Source organism: Ailuropoda melanoleuca, unplaced genomic scaffold, assembly GCF_002007445.2.
Source record: "Ailuropoda melanoleuca isolate Jingjing unplaced genomic scaffold, ASM200744v2 unplaced-scaffold1445, whole genome shotgun sequence".
Classification (NCBI taxonomy): Eukaryota; Metazoa; Chordata; class Mammalia; order Carnivora; family Ursidae; genus Ailuropoda; species Ailuropoda melanoleuca.
Window position 1 is genome coordinate 1 of NW_023183226.1, and position 4,983 is coordinate 4,983.

The 4,983-nt window shown below is 60.4% G+C and overlaps 1 pseudogene; it reads left to right on the plus strand.

The window, feature by feature from the left end:
• The first annotated feature begins 76 nt into the window (after positions 1 to 76).
• On the plus strand, positions 77 to 4,770 carry LOC117797811 (annotated as a pseudogene).
• Positions 4,771 to 4,983: the final 213 nt, after the last annotated feature.

Sequence of the window (4,983 nt, forward strand, 5' to 3'; positions counted from 1 at the left end):
AAGTAGAGCGGAGCCTCAGTTCCCAGGTCCTGAGAGCCAGCACAGCGCATTCAAGCATCCGAGCATCCGACCGTGAGGTTGGGAGGCCCTCCTCCCACCTTTCTTAAAAATTGCAGCCGACTCAGCCCTGATCAAGACATCAAACCTGCAGGATCCTTGTTCCGCGGAGACACTGAGAAACCATGAGTGTGAGGTTACCCCAGAGCATAGACAGGTTAAGTGGCCTGTCTTTGGGAGATCCGGAGGCTGAACACAGGTCCCCTTCCCACCTCCGCCAGTCCTCCGACATCTCCGAGACAGCAGGTCTTGTTCAGCGCTGTGTCATCATCCAGAAGGAACAGCATGGCTTCGGCTTCACGGTCAGTGGGGACCGTATCGTTCTGGTGCAGTCTGTGCGGCCTGGAGGGGCAGCTATGAGAGCTGGTGTCAAAGAGGGCGACCGGATCATCAAAGTCAACGGCACCATGGTGACCAACAGCTCACACCTGGAGGTGGTGAAGCTTATCAGATTTGGCGCCTACATTGCACTGACCCTCCTGGGCTCTTACCCCTCGTCCGTTGGTGTCTCTGGGCTGCAGCAGGACCCTGCCCCCACCAGAGCCCCCCGCGTCACCCTTGTGGTCCCACCACCACCTCTGTCCCCACCTCTGCCCCCCCCGCAGCGCATCATGGGGCCCAAACCACTGCAGGATCCTGAATTCCAAAAACATGCCACCCAGATCCTTCGCACTATGCTGAGGCAGGAAAAAAAGGAGTTACAGCGTATCTGTGAGGTATACAGCCGGAATCCCGCCAGCCTGCTGGAGGAACAGATCGAAGGTGCCCAGAGGTGTGTCACTCAGCTCCAGCTGAAGATCCAGCAGGAGACGGGTGGCTTCGTGGACATACCCCCCCATGTGGTGACACCAGCCCGAGAGCATCAGAAGGCCAGCTCTCTCTGGATTGCCAGGAGGGGGACAGCGGCTTGGACGCTGGGACAGAGCACTTCCCCTCCCTCAGTGAGGCGCTGATGAATTGGAACTCGGCACTGTCAGACCTTGGGCTGGACAGTCCCCGAACCTCACCTGTGATCATGGCCAGGCTGGCCCAGCACCACTGGCGGCAGGGCTTGGATGCACCAGGGCCTGGCACCAGCAAGCAGGGCGCAGACCAGAGCCTGAAGCCTTTAATTATTGGCCCAGAGGAAGATTATGACCCGGGTCATTTCAACAACGAGAGTGACATCATCTTCCAGGACCTTGAGAAGCTGAAGGCACGGCCCGCTCACCTGGGCATTTTCCTGCGGTACATCTTCTCTCAGGCCGAACCCAGTCCGCTGCTTTTTTACCTGTGTGCAGAAGTTTACCGGCAGACAAACCCCAAGGATTCCTGAAGCTTAGGAAAAGACATCTGGAATATTTTCTTAGAGAAAAATGAGCCGCTGAGAGTGAAAGTCCCAGAGGTGTTACAGGCTGAAATGACTTGCGTCTGCGCAGCAGTGAGGACGTCCGCGCCACGCTCCGGGAAGTGCAGGAGGCAGCCGTGCCCGAGATCCAGGAGCAGATCCAGGACTACAGAACAAAGCACACCCTGGGGCTGGGTAGTCTGTACGGTGAGAATGACCTGCTAGACCTGGATGGGGACCCTATCCGAGAACACCAAGTGGCCGAGAAGCAGCTAGCCGCCCTGGCAGGCATTCTATCCAAGTACGAGGAGGACAGGAGTGCCCCCATGGATTTCGCTCTCAACACCTATATGGGCTATGCCGGGCTCTGTATCTGAGAGGCACGGCCTTCCGGCATAGCTGAAAAGGCCCAGGCAGCTCCTGACAAGGACAAGTGGCTGCCCTTCTTCCCAAAGACCAAGAAGAGCAGCAATTCCAAAAAAGACAAGGATGCCTTGGAGGACAAGAGGCAAAACCCTATCCTCAAGTACATCGGGAAGCACAAAAGCTCTTCACAGAGCACATTTCATATTTCCTTGTCCCCTGTGGAAGTCAAACCAGGCAACGTGAGGAACATCATTCAGCACTTTGAGAACAACCAGCCATATGACGCCCCGGAGCCTGGGATGCAGAGGCTCTCCACAGGAAGCTTCCCCGGAGACCTGCTGGAGAGAGACAGCTCATGCTCAGAGGTCCGCCTGGGCCGCTCTGAGAGCCTGAAGGGCTGGGAGGAGCTGAAGCGGTCCCGGAAGGCAGAGAACGTGCCCTGCTCTCGCAGTGACATGGACATGGACGCGGCCACGGAGGCTGCCCGCCTCCACCAGTCAGCCTCGTCCTCTCCGGCCTCTCCACCAGGTTCCTGTAGAACCCAACCCCTCCCTTAACCCCCAAAATGGGCCTCAGGATCATCGAGTCCCCCAGGCTGGGGTTCTGCACAGACGCCCTCCTCCCCCACCTCCTAGAGGACGATCTGGGCCAGCTCTCGGACCTGGAGCCAGGGCCGGATGCCCAGAACTGGCAGCACACGGTGGGCAAGCACGTGGTGGCCGGGCTAAGCCAGAGGGAGATTGACCAGCAGGAGGTCATCAATGAGCTGTTTGTGATGGAAGCCTCCTATCTGCACACGCTCCGGGTCCTGGACCTGATCTTCTATCAGCGGATGAAGAAGGAGAACCTGATGCCCCGGGAGGAGCTGGCCCGGCTCTTCACCAACCTGTCCGAGCTCATCGAGATCCATAATTCCTGGTGCAAGGCCATGAGGAAGCTCTGAGAGGAGGGCCCCATTATCAGAGAAGAGACATCGGTGACCTCATGCTGGCTCAGTTTGACGGCCCTGGCCGGGAGGAGCTCCAGCAGGTGGCTGCCCAGTTCTGCTCCTATCAGTCCATCGCCCTGGAGCTCATCAAGACCAAGCAGCACAAGGAGAGCTGCTTCCAGCTCTTCATGCAGGAGGCCGAGAGTCACCCCTGGTGCTGGCGGCTGCAGTTCAGAGACCTCGTCGTGTCCGAGATACAACAGCTTACCAAGTACCCGCTGCTGCTGGAGAGCGTCCTCAAGCACACGGAGGGTGGCACTGCCGAGCACGAGAAGCTCTGCGGGGCGCGGGACTAGTGCCGGGAAATCTTCAAGTATGTGAATGAGGCAGTGAAGCAGACGGAGACCTGGAGGGCTACCAGAAACACCTGGACACCACANCAGGACTAGTGCCGGGACATCTTCAAGTATGTGAATGAGGTGGTGAAGCAGACGGAGAACTGGAGGGCTACCAGAAACACCTGGACACCACATCCCTGGAGAGGGCCAGCAACCCCCTGGCAGCAGAGTTCAGGAGCCTGGATCTTACAGCCAGAAGGATGGTCCACAAGGCTCCCCTGACCTGGAGGATCAGCAAGGATAAGAGCTTGGACCTGCAACGTGCTGCTGGAGGATCTCCTGGTGCTGCTGCAGAAGCAGGATGAGAAGCTGCTGCTCAAGTGTCACAGCAAGACGGCTGCAGGCTCCGCGGACAGCAAGCAGATCTTCAGCCCTGTCCTCAAGCTCAACGCCGTGCTCATCCACTCCGTGGCCGCAGATAAACGAGCCTTCTTCATCGTCTGCACCTTGGAGCTGGGCCCTCCCCAGATCTCCGAGGTGGTGGCACCGACGTCGTCAGGCAAGAACACGTGGATGGAGCTCTTGGACGAGGCTGTGCAGAACGCCACCGGGTGCCCGGGAGCTGCCCCAGTGCTCACCCATCCCCTGCCCCTGGGTGCCCGGGAGCCAGTGCAGCAGAGCCCCACCCCCAACAGGGTCCAGCTGGATGGCTCAGAAGTGTTCCACAGTGAACCAGAGCCCGGGGAGCTGCCCAGAGCAGGCACTGGGCCCCAGCAGAGGGTTGAGGGGAAGCACGCGGGCCTCCTAGATGATCCTGAGCAGGAAGGCAGCATCGAAGGGGAGCTGGGTGCCCTGCCTCACCCCTCCGCATCCCTGGATGGAGAGAACAGGGGAGGCTGGAGGAGAGACCCCATTCTCCTGCCCCTCCCCGGTCCTCTGTTTATGGAAAGGCTCCCCAACTCAGCCCTGGAAGACGTGGAGAGCCTGCGGCACCTGATTCTGTGCGGCCTGCTGCCCAGTCGCTGTCCTGAAGCGCAGCCTGCCGGGGAGCCTGGCGACGGCCTGACTCCTGCGCCTTCCCTCGGGAGCAGCAGCTGGTGCCCCAGGGACCCGAGTGCCCCAGGGCACGCCCCCCCCGGGGGGTGAAGGGCCAGAGCAGGAGGACATGGCTCTCTGTTCTCTGGAACAGCTGCCCCCACGGGCCAGGAATTCCGGGATCTGGGAGTCTCCCGAGCTGGACAGGAACCCAGAGGAAGAGGCTTTAAGCACCGAGGCGGCAGGAAGTTACAAAGTCGTGAGAAAAGGGAACTGCTTCTATGTCAGCATGCCGGCCGGACCCCCGGACTCCAGCACTGAGTCCTCCCAGTCCGAGAGCCTCCCTGACTGGCAGCTTTGGGGACCCAGTGGAGGTCACAGGTGCCCTCGCCACTCCCTGCCCAGCCTGGCCCTCAGGGATGTGGGCAACATCTTCCGCACCATCGAGCAGCTCACGGTCAAGCTCAGCAGGCTCAAGGACATGGAGCTGGTCCACAGAGAGCTGCTCAGGTCCCTCGCAGGAGAGGCGTTGGTTGGCACCACACCCGTGGGAGATTTCTACACGGAGGTGGATAGATGGACAGATGGCTCCCTGTCACCTCTGGCCAGGGAAGCCCTGGCCTGCGACTCCAGGGACGGCCACCAGCCAGGGCCGTGCTTGGAGAATGGCTCCCCCAGAAGACAGCGTGGCACCCGCACCCTCGTCCCCAGGACTCTAACCAACCGCTAGTGCTCTGGGGACTGGCCCAGGACTCTAACCAACCGCTAGTGCTCTGGGGACCGGCCCGAGGCAGGGGCTCAGGGCAGTGGGAGCCCAGACCTCCTTCCTGCGGTAGAGGCCATGGAGAACGGGTCTAGCTGAGACCCCCGGGGGCGCCCCGCATGTCGCTTGGTCTTCTCAGGTCCCAGTCAAGTGTCAGTGTCTCCCCCTC